Raw genomic sequence first — 12,130 nt, 5'->3', positions numbered from 1 at the left:
CCGGTTCAAATTTAGGGAAGTATTGATGCCATTGAAGCAGTCGTCCCTGCTGTAAAATGCTAGTGTGTGTTTCAGCATCTTCCAGGACATCATGCAGCCTCCTTTAAGTCAGTTCAGTAATAGCCACTGCCATTGGGATCTGAATATCTGCCCTTGGACACGGTCCAGGGTGTGTCTGTGTTTCTTCCCAGCTAAGTGGTCACAGAGGGCTTTGATGTAGACATAAGGTTACTCAGTGGAGGACATCAACACTCTTCTATAGATAGGGATTGTTTATACTGTTTATAGACTGGGGGAGCTGTGTCTCATGTCCCCATCCATGACTGCACATACCCACAGACTGTGCTCACTGTTAGGATGTGGCTCTCCATCACTGTGTGTGGGATAACTAACAATGGGTCCATGGGATGGAGAAGACCTTGGTCTGCAAACTGATCCCCTTCAGAGCTGCATCCTGGATTCACCAGAACATGGGCCATGGTTGTGTGCATTTGCAAACAAACTTTCTATTTCAGAATAAGTATATACTTACAGAAGTCTGTGGACCCTTGGTTCATATCCTGAAGACTGATGGCTGTCAGAGTTTGGGGTGGCCCAGGCACCTGTTCACAGCTGTATCCACATTGTGTAGTTTACAATTCTTGATTTCCATGTCTTTTCCTGCCCCAGATCCCTATTAATTTTGAACTTCTGGTTTCATTAATAATGAGGGAATAGAAGCCTGTTGTGTTAAGACCAGGCTATGGTCCTCACTGATCTTGAGGAGAAGTGGACCAGGACACAGGTTATCCCATGTGTGAGATACTCCGAGAATGATTTCATTTTTATGCTGGATTGCATGGCTCTTGAAGTGATTAGAGGGCCATACGGGTTTTGATAAGGAGCCAGAGGGTCTCTTATTACAAGCCAGGTGTGCCAGTTCCCTCAGACTGAATGCCCTCACGGATAAAGATCAAACTCGGATCCATGCAAGAAACCAAGAGAAATTTCTGCATACTGGAGGTACCATGGGAGCCTGTGAGAGTGTCCTGTCCCATGTCAGTCTGTAGTTGCGAGCTCAGAGGTTACCCTCCTATCTGAGCCAGTGCACAGGACCACGCCATGGAAGGGATCAGATGTGCTCTGATGTGCTCTGTGCAGCAGGGCGCTGACTCAGCTGTGTGCTGCTAAATGGGATGGCATAGCACAGCACCCCAGACTATGCCTTCAGCATGGACCTCCAAATATGCACTCAGCACAATTCTCACAGATCCATACTCAACACAGCACCCATTGATTCCTAGTCAACCAACATCTATCTGTGCTTTCTCAACACAGGACTCAACAACACACAGCACAGAAATCCTGAACAGGGACACATCAGACTGAGCACACTTCCCATCCATACACACTTGGCACAGTGCTAATAGATGTGTATTTACACAGTGTCCATCAATACACACTCATTGTAGTATCCAGATACCTGGAACTCTGGAAGCTTCACTTGGAAGACAGACTTTGGGAATTGGAGGAGCCCCTTCCTGGCTGGTGACTCCCAGGCTGTCCACAGTGACTAGATGAGCTTCAGACGAATTCTTAGGACATGGGCTCCTTAATTAGGGAAAATAAGAGTTAGGGCTTTTTAGCTGGAGCCCAGTGTCTCTAGAGACCAATTACTACTCACAGCTGATGAAGCTGCCCACACTGGTAATGAGCTGGATCAGGGCCTCTGGGGCAGGCTGCCCCTGATGCTGCCTATGCCTGTCAACCCGTGGAGTGTCTTGGCTTCATTAGTCACCTCCCCACCTGCCTTTCTGCCTGTCTGCTATGCTCCCCACTGGAGGAGCACTGTATCAAGTATCCCTGTGTCACCTGTGGTCCTGGGTTCAACATTTATGCAAGGGCTTGTGTTGAGAGTCAGACTGGGCCTCAGCAGGAACCCAGGCCTGTGTGACCAAGGTGGGTGAAGAAGGGGAATGGGTAAATACAGAGGTGGCTCTGTTAAGCCCTTGGGAACCATAAAGCATCAAAGGTACTGGATATCACAGGAGATCTCTACTCATAAGGATCTCGCATGTATGGAAGGATCTGATGGATTCTATGAGCATTAGTGCCCTCGGGGCTCATTTTCCTAGATCTCAGTTCTACTGACCCCTCCATTGTTTCCCCTCTCAGCTCATGTATCCTAAAGCCTCCCTGGGGGTTTTATGTAATAATCCTTTACACCTTGAAAACGTGTTGTTCTCCTCATTAATAAAAAGCTGATTGGCTAGTAGCCAGAAAGAAGTATTGACAGGATAGCCAAACTAATGAAGCTGGGATGAAGAGCGCAGCACCAGAAGAGTTGCAAACCAGAAACGGGGGGGGGGGCAGCAGATGATCTCTTTACATGGGAAAGCATAGATAAAAAATATGGATTAGCATAAATATAAAAGTTAGCTAGTAACAAGCCTGAGCTATTGGCCAAGTATTGGTAATTTATATAAGCCTCAGTATATTTATTTGGGAGCTGCTTGGGGGACAGAAACTTCCACCTTCATATGGTGACCACTGTCTGATATAGAACCACCTAAGACCTGAGAAGGCTTTAAAAGTTTTAAACAAAAAAACTGAATCAAACTTGGTTTCCTAGTCTCATGCCTCTCTTTCTGGCCACAGTACAGGGTTTCATTTCTTCAGCTGTTAGTACACCATGAACTAAGACACCTGGTTGGTTCCCACAGCCTCTTACATGATGTCAGTACAGAGAGCTGATGTAGGAGTGTCTTCTATCTATCTGTTGCTTTCATTGGTTAATTAATAAAGAAAACTGCTTGGCCTGATAGGTCAGAACATAGGTAGGTGTGGAAGACAGAACAGAATGCTGGGAGGAAGAAGGCAGTGAGGCAGACGCCATAGCTCTCCTCTCTGAGATGGATGCAGGTTAGAATCTTCCCAGTAAGCCACCACCTCATGGTGCTACGCACATTAATAGAAATGGGTTAATCAAGATGTGAGAATTAGCCAATAAGAGGCTGAAACTAATGGGCCAGCCAGTGTTTAAAAGAATACAATTTGTGTGTTGTTATTTCGGGGCATAAGCTAGCCAGGCATCCGGGAGTCGGGCGACAGGAACTCAGCCCACTGTTACAGATAGCCTTCTCTTAGCTTCTGTCTGTGGGCTTAAGCTACCAGCACACGCTCCACCAGCATGCTGCATTGCAGGTTTAGCGTTTTGGCTCATGCAGACAGAAAAGATTACAGAAATGTAGTAAAATCAGATTCGGATGGGAAAAACCTCTACACGGGTTAGTGTGTTTAAAAATATGCATAGACCTGGGATAGAAAAGGAAAAGAGTAAAGAAAGTCTTTAAAAAGGGAGTAGATTAATAAAAAATGTAGCAAGCAATGTAACGATGGAAAATACATGGAAAGTCAGGATCCTGTATGTTATTGTATTGTCTTTATATTTTTGGCTGGTAAGAAACACTGGATTATAAAATTTATTAGATTCAGCCAACATAAATATTTAAGTTATCTTGACTTCAAAATTTAAGTCAATAGATATATTACTTTGGGGGAGAGGTTATGCTTTTATTACATGGGATATGAGAAGCTATGGATTCATTCCAGGTAAAGGAAAACCAGGTTTGATTGAGGAAGAACCCCTAAAAAATCAGACAACAATCATAAATAAATAAATCCAGAAGAACTGTAAGACATGCGGTGAATATTTTACCTGCTCAAACATAAAATAAATCATTTTTACTGACTTATTATAATACACAGTCTATACTTGTATTAATACAAATATCCATGTTACCTTTAAAATTTATGTATTTTCAGAGCAAGGGACCAAACACCAATAAAAATGGATGGCCCAGGTGATCCAGCATTTGAAAATGCCTCTGTTACAGTTTTCTCAGGATTCTGCATCCAGAGCAGCTTCAAGAATGCTGGCTAAGATAAAACAATCTCACAGAACACTCCAGTCAAGACTTAACAAGTATCCTGATTTTCTGAAGATGCACCCAAAGATGCCATTGTCCCTGACAATAGGAAATAGTCTAGATAAAAACAATGCCACATTCCCAAAATATTAGTTATGCATGTTTACTATCATTTAAGAGGGGTTGGTTACAAGTTGTTATTGGCAATGATCAGAGAAAAAGTTGAACAAAGAAAATTAGATTCAGGAATCTTGTTCTGAAAAGAAAAGGTCGAATATAGGATTGATAGGAAAAAAGGGCAGATTATTATATCTACTTTAGTCCCCCCAAACCAACAATTAATCTCAAAATATTTTACATTGTTGTGGATTTTTGTATGTTGATGTAAATTTAAAATTGATTTTCTTATACTGTATGTATAATTCTGGTCTTGTTTGGGATATTGTGTTTAAGCAACTCATTTAAAATGCAATGTATAAGTAAGAAATACTAACTAATGGTCATCTATAATACTCAAACTTATAGTCATATTACATATGTTTTCAAGGTCATACACAGATATATGTAAATATATAGATGAATGTCAAACACTTCAAAGACCTACAGAATATGACATTTAATTTTTTGACAACCTAAGACTTTTCATGACAGTGAGATACATCTACTCTTGGGAATACCAATCTACTTCAAAGAAGATGATGGGCACTGAAGAAACTATGTATAGAGTTTGTTTTCTTTATGGCAAAAAGTAGCCATTTGGGCAAAGAAACTGCCCTTGCCTCAATTGCTGACAATTACTGTCCAAACTGGACCAGCAGGACACAAAAAAAGTTGACTTTGCCAAGACAAGATAGAACAGTCCTCCAAAACTCCCTGCTTCTCAAAAAAGTCTTTCAGATATTCTAGGGACAGATGGCCCAATGTTACAGTAGAAACTTGGGTGACTGTCCAGAAAGTCAGCTGTTTCTGTCATTTCTTTCAATTTTTGGAAGTTACTTACTAAGCACTTCCTGTTTATTCAGATAATGTTATATCCTTCTGGTATCTTTGATGGAATTGAAGACTAGATAGTTATAACTATAATTTTCCTTAGTTATGATGAAAAGGTAAAATAGATGTAAAACTTTATACTCACCAAGTTATAATGTTTTCTCTAATTTTGCCAAATAAAAATGAACTGAATATTGTAACTGTAATTTTTGCTTGGTAACTGTTTTTGTTATGTGGACTTTTACTATGTTAAGGTTAAAAACTTCCTTAGACACAAAGGGGGAAAGCTGTGAAATAATATTGTACACTGTGAAAATGTGTTGTCTCTTATTGTTAATAAAAAGCTGATTGGCTAGTAGCCAGGCTAGAAATATAAGCGGGACAACCAATTTAAAGATGCTGGGATGAAGAAGATCAGAGTCAGAGGATTTGCCTGTCAGACACAGGGGGAGCAGGAGATGATCATTCTGTGTTGAAAGAAGGTAACACTATGTGACAAAAGTTAGCTAGTAATAAGCCTGAGCTATTGGTCAAGCATTAGTAATTAATATAAGCCTCTACTTATTTGGAAGCTGCTGGGGGAGGGGGGGACAGAAACCTAGCCTACAGGTTTTGGCAGATTTCCTCCCTGTAGATTGTTTTTCTCACAGTTTGTCATCTTTCCCCAACTTCCTTTAGTCTCTACAATCTTCTGGATTAGGAGTCTCTTTCTTCCTCTCCCAGCTCCGATGACTTCTGGACCCTGGGCTTTGGTAGTCTCATTCTACTTTATGTTCATTTATTCATCTTTGTGTGTCAAGACTGCTTGTATCTCTCTTGTAAAGACCCTTGTCATTGTCATTGTCTGAAGGCAAATAGATTATCTACAATGAACTTGCAGTATGTGCTAATTGCATATGAAACAGCCATTGTCAACTGAGGTCCCATTCACAGATTTCAGAGTTATGACAAGCGCGTGTCTTGCTTGACTTCCAGCCGATTATCAGGACTGTGCGCTGTTTATGTTGTACACGCCGCAAACCCCATTCTTACAGTTGACCATGGTTGTCAACCTGTGGAACCTGTATTTAACCAAGAGACACATCTCTGGGCTGCTTTCTGAAGGCATCTGGAGATAGGATTGCCTAAGCAGGGAGTCTTCCTCAGAGCTGGGGACAACTTCTAAAGAGATGCCCAGATATAAAGAAGTCTTAGAAAAAAACATTGCCAGGCTCACTCTGCATTTCTCTGATAGGTGATGATATTGAACACTTTTTAATGTTTTTATCCAAGAGTAATATTTTGGGAGCTGTCTGTTTATTTCACTAGCCCATTCATTGATTGGATTGTTTGATTTTCTTTTTAGGTTTTTTAGTTCTTTGTATACCTAGATATCAATTCTCTGTCAGATATGCAGCTCGCAAATTCCTTGTATCCTGCAAGCTCTCATTTATCTCAATTACTGTATGGAAAATTTCATGATGATCCACTGGTCAACTGTCTTTTGTTATTTGATTAACTGGAGTTCTGTTGAGAAATCCTGGCCTAGACCTATATCTTCAGGTGTTTCCCCAAATTTTTCTCCAATAGTTTCAGAGTTTTTCATCTTAGATTAAGATCTTTGATCCATTTGTAATTAATTTTTGTGTAGGGTGAGATATAGAGACCTAACCTCACCCTTCTACACGTAAATATCCAGTTTCCCCAGAACCGTTTATTTAAAAAGTCTTTTCTCCAATAGGTCCTCTGTTCTGCTCCGTGAATTTTCATGTCCATTTTCGTGCCAGTGTCATGCTGATTTTGTTGCTATGGCTCTAATGTATAACTTGAATCTGATGGTGGCAACCATCCAGCAATATTCTTATAGCTCAAGATTGCTTTGACCATCCAAAGCCTTTTGTTTTTCCACATGAATTTTAAGGTTTCTTTCTACCTCTGTAGAGAATGTTATTGAAATTTTGATTGGGATTGTATTCAATTTGTACAATGATTTTTGATAGTGTGATGTTTAGTGTTAATCATCAATAACCTGGAATGTCTGGGGACAGGTCTCCAAGCACCCCTGTCAGGAAATATTTAACCTCTGTACATGCACGTGAGGGACTATGTTGATTAGTTCATTAAAGTGAACCACAAGAAAAGTGGGCAGCACCATTCCCTAGGCTTGGGTCCTGGACCATATGAAGAGGAGAAAGCTAGCTGAGCACAAGTGTTTGCTTTTTATACCTTGAGTGCTCGTGCAATGTGACTAGCTGCCTCAAGTTCCTGCCATTGGGACTCCTCTGCTGAACTGGATTGTAACTGCAACTGGGAGCCACATAAACCTTCCCTGAGAAGTTACTTTTGTCTGGATATTTTATCAAAGAAATGGGAAAAGCAACTAGAACAAGCATAAGGGATATTTTCTTTCTATATATTCTATGAAAAATGTGTAGGATGTACAGACCTCCATTTATTGAAAGGGGTGAGAGGACAGTGTACAGAACAGAGATGAGATTCTTAGCATGATTTTTGTTACCATTGTAACAAAAAAAACGGGTAAATACTTAACAGACACCCTTTTATAGGAAACATAGCCTGTGCTTTCACCACCATAATCCCAATGCTCCCTTGAACATTGGCCGTGCCATGTTGTAGAATATTATTTTAAGGCGTGTTACATTTGTATACACTCTGGACCATTTGTTTAAGGATGTAAAGATGTGTTGTTTTTGTTTATGTTGCATTTGTTTAACTTTGTGAAGCTGGGATTCTTTGCTTGTCTAAAACATTGGATGGTCTAATAACTGGCCAATAGTGAGGCAGGAGAATAACCAATAGTAAGGCAGGAGAAAGGACAGGTGTGGCTGGCAGGCAGAGAGTATAAATATAAGGAGAACTCTGGGAAGAAGAGGGAGGCACAAGAAGAGGGCAACGAGAAGAGGACACTAGGGGCTAGCCACCTAGCCACATAACCTGCCATGGAGTAAGAGTGAAAGTCAGATAGACAGAAGGAAGGAGAGGAGAAAGTCCAGAGGCAAAATGTACTCAGATAAATTTAAGTTTAGAAAAGCTGGCAGGAAACAAGCGAAGCTATGGCCAGGCATTCATAACCAAGAATAAGCCTCCAAGTATGATTTATTGGGGATCTGGATAGCAGGCCCCCTAAAAGATCCAAAAGAGTAAAGAGTGTAAAATTACCAAAAACAATCCCTTCCCACCCATGTGTTCACTGCTCAGTCTAAGGACTGCTCATCACTTCTACAAAAGGCCAACACATCCTGCACAGTCTCTCCAGCATTGGGAGGACCCCCTTTTGTCTATTACATGGCTGCAAGTAGACCCAGGGAGGAATCTGTGCATGCTGGGAACTCTGCCCCCACCATCTCCCTCATTAGCAAACACCGGACTCTAAACCCATCAGCGTCTCTGTACTCTGTACCCTCTAGCTGCTTCCTGCCTCTGAGCTTCGCTGCTGCGGGGCTTATCTCAACTTCCTTTCTCCTTCTCCATCTTTCAGCACAAACCCCAAAGACTCCTGCTTTAAAGTGTGGGGGCCCCACCACCCAGGCTTTCCTCAACCGGCTCTGTGGGTTTTCTATTTTCTTGTCCTCCACAGGCTTTGCTTCCCATGCCACAAGCATCACACCCAGCCTGTCTCCTGATTGGTTCAGAGACGGCAGGCACTGTGGTGGGCTTTAAGGAACCAATAACAACAGGAAGACATAGTCCTCATAGACCGGGATCAAAGCAAGCAGTAGGAAGACTTTATATTTTTCAGCAGCAGAAGGGCTGTAAGGAGAGCTGTCTGAAGGGAAAGGCTAAAGCTCATTCCTCAGAACAGTCACAGAGCATGCCGTGAGTTGCAATAAGTCTGGGGGTCTTTCACAGTTCCCAGATACACTGTGCTTTGGGGACTCTTGGGACTCATTTTGCCCTTTTCAGTATTTTTATACTTCCCCATACTGAAACCTACTGAGACTGCAGACCTCACCTTCCTGGTTTTCTGAAATGTGGATGACAATTTTAAGGTGATGAAAAATGCATACAATTTACCAAGTCCTGCTCTGCTCACACCTAAAAGGCGATAGAATGGCATCACTACCCAAACAGCGCCCATTATGTCTAAATGCGAAGGAAAAAGTGGTGCTCCAAATACCTCCAGCACTACAGCAATGCCAAGTGTTCCCACATCCTCATCACCAAGGGTACATGATCATGAGATGCTCTGGTATCAGAAGATGCCCTCCCTCCTATGATGGTGCTTGACTCAAGCTCAAGGCCTTTCTTAAGGCCTCTTTAAACTCTTTGTTCCTCAGACAGTAGATCAAGGGGTTCAAGATGGGTGTGATGACCGTATACAGAACAGAGATGAGCTTGTTTGAGCTACGGGTATCGATGGCCTGGGGTCAAACATACATGAAAAGTAAGGCTGTATAGAAGATGGTGACCACAGTGAGGTGGGAGGCACAGGTGGAGAAGGCCCTCCACCGTCCTGTGGCCGAAGGGATACGCAGCACAGCCAGAGTGATGTGTCCATAGGAGAGGATGGTGGCTATGAGAGGGAACACCAGAATGATGAAGGCCAGAATGAAGTCCACCAGCTCTGCCGTAGAAAAGTCAGTGCAGGCCAGCTTGAGGATGGGGGAGATGTCACAGAAGAAGTGGTTTAAGACATTGGAGCCACAGAAGGTGGCACTGGAGATAAAGTAGATCTTGATCACAGAGACTGTGAAGCCACTAGCAAAAGAGAAGGCCACGAGCTGGACACACAGCCCCGTGGTCATGATGACTTGGTAGCGCAGGGGATGGCAGATGGCCACATAGCGGTCATAGGCCATGGAAGCCAGGAGTACACACTCCGTGCACACCAGGGAGCTGAAGAAGTAGAGCTGAGTCATGCATCCAATGAAAGAGATGCGTTTCCTCTGCAGGAGGAAGCCATCCATCATCTTAGGGATGATGTCACAAACATACCAGATCTCTAAGGTGGACATGACACCCAGGAAGTAGTACATGGGTCTGTGGAGAGAGGCGCTGCTCCAGACAGTGAGGATGATGGCCAGGTTCTCCACCAGCACGAAGAAGTAGATGAGCAGGAAGAGGAGGAAGAGCAGGTACTGCAGCCTGGGGGCTGTGGGGAAGCCCAGCAGGAGGAATGTGGTGACCTTGGTGATGTTCTCTCCCCTCATCCTTCTGCATTTGAAAGAATTGAGAGCGAATTGGCAGAGGCAGAAGGGCAACAGGCAGGGAGACTAGGCAGCCAAATCTGTAGACAATGACGCACCTGGCTGTTACAGACACCAAGGAAGGAGAAAAATACTACAGGTGTAGTTAGTACTTAATTTCAGATGGTCTGACTTTGATACTGGGCTCAGAAATATATTTTTTATACTCCCCTCTCTCCACAGTGATTTCAGGATTGTAGTTTGCAGTGTGGAAACTTCCAGTAAATCTCTGAACACAGGAATGATGGGCTTCTTGTACCTGTTCTCTAGGTAAGTGAGTCATAATTGCTAGGGCCTTTGGGGTTATTGCTTTGTGTCTAAGCATTCTGTCCTCATCAGCAGGTGTTGGACCTTTGCTTGGCCTCAGAAAAGATGTTTTAAAATAGGCCCAACATCAGCAGGTCTCCTGGGACAGTGGGTTAGGTTATGGAGACCCTATCACCCGGCCCTCCCTTTTGACTGGCTTTCAGGCACAGGACAGTGGCTCCATCCCTGTCTCTATAGATCACATAAGCCATCGACAATGCAGGAGTTTCAGCACCATTCTGAGTCAGAAAAAGCCAGCACTCCCGGGTCTGTACGCAGCCAAGTGGAGGAATTCTAGAATAGTACGGAGGTACCCACAGTTAAGAGAGGAGTCACCCAGGGTTGAAGCTACGGTCATGCCAGTCTGGTTGTTGCCCTTAGCCATGGTCACCAGAAGCAGACTCCACAAGAGGAACATCTTTACTCTTACCATGTCCAAGTATGTGGCTCAAATCCTCTCCTCATCCATCACCACAGCTGGGAATGTGGCATATCTCTACTTTGTCTGTGCACATACTTGAGACCACAGCTGCATCAGGGTGCAAACCAACATCTTCTAACACCAGGGCCACTGTTCTCTTCATGAGATACCAACAGCAGAAAAAGTAGACCCATGTGGTTGCTGGCTAAAAATCTGCAATATTAAGATGGGGAAATGCAGTGACTGGTACCGCCTGGCATTGCTATCATGGCCTACGAAGGCAAAGGTCACAGAGTGAGCAGGAGTGTCCAGAAAGAAAGGCAGAGAATCCTCTGTCAGGAAGAAATGCAAGGCTATAGGCAGAAGTCTGGTTTATTAGCCTAGAACAAGGATTTGAATGAACAAACCACCCAATGCTCCTTTAGGAAGCGTCTGGCTTTGTTTAACCACTTCATGCTATAGAAAGATTTTTTTCAGCCATCCCAAAAGGGCAAGCCTGTCCTTCAAGTCTGATCATTGTTAACTAGAACATGCCAGAGATTCAAAGTAAGAAGGGAAAGTGTTTTGTCTGGGGTTTCAGAGGCTTTGATGCACGGACATTTGCCCTGCCCCTCCCAGTGTCTGGGGATTCAAGCATAGCATGGTGGAAACATATGGTGAAGGCTGTCCACCCCGTGAGAGCAGGAATCAGGGGAAAGTGGCTAGTGGATCCAATGTCCTCTTCAGGAGCACATGTCCAGCGACCTAACTCCTTCCCACAAGCCCCCTAGAAAGTTTCACCATTCCCCTGGAACTCCCCAGGCTGTGACCAGACCTTTGACAGATGGGCCCTCAAAGACATCATGGTTTGAAAGTAAATGTAAAATGTCTCCTGCAGACTCATGTTGTTTCAATCCTTGGTCCTGAGCTAAGACATATGCCCTGATTAGGTGAAGTGGGTGGTGAAAACCATGTTTGATTCTGGTGAGGCTTATGCTTTCTCCTTCTTAATTCTCCATGTTGTGAGAAGGGAAACACAGCAAGTATGAACCACAGTAAACCTCTCCTCCCTTAAGAGACTTCTGTCAGGTATTTTTTCCCAGTGACAAGAACAGTAACTAACACAGCGGACACCTGAGAAAAGTAACGAACACAGTGAACACCTGAGAAAAGTAACGAACACAGTGGACACCCAAGAAGAGTAACTAACACAGCAGACACCCAAGAACAGTAACGAACACAGCGGACACCCAAGGAAAAAAAATTATAACACAGTCTGCCAATAGCTTCCAAGATGCACAGTGACAAACAGTGCACACACACACACACACACAGAGAGA

The 12,130-nt window shown here is 43.4% G+C and overlaps 1 pseudogene; it reads right to left on the bottom strand.

Moving 5' to 3' along the window:
* Nucleotides 1–9,109: 9,109 nt before the first annotated feature.
* LOC130869273 (olfactory receptor 6B2-like) lies at nt 9,110–10,048 on the bottom strand (annotated as a pseudogene).
* Nucleotides 10,049–12,130: the final 2,082 nt, after the last annotated feature.

The sequence above is a fragment of the Chionomys nivalis genome, chromosome 2 (assembly GCF_950005125.1).
Source record: "Chionomys nivalis chromosome 2, mChiNiv1.1, whole genome shotgun sequence".
Taxonomy (NCBI): domain Eukaryota; kingdom Metazoa; phylum Chordata; class Mammalia; order Rodentia; family Cricetidae; genus Chionomys; species Chionomys nivalis.
This window is presented reverse-complemented; position numbering and strand designations above follow the sequence as displayed.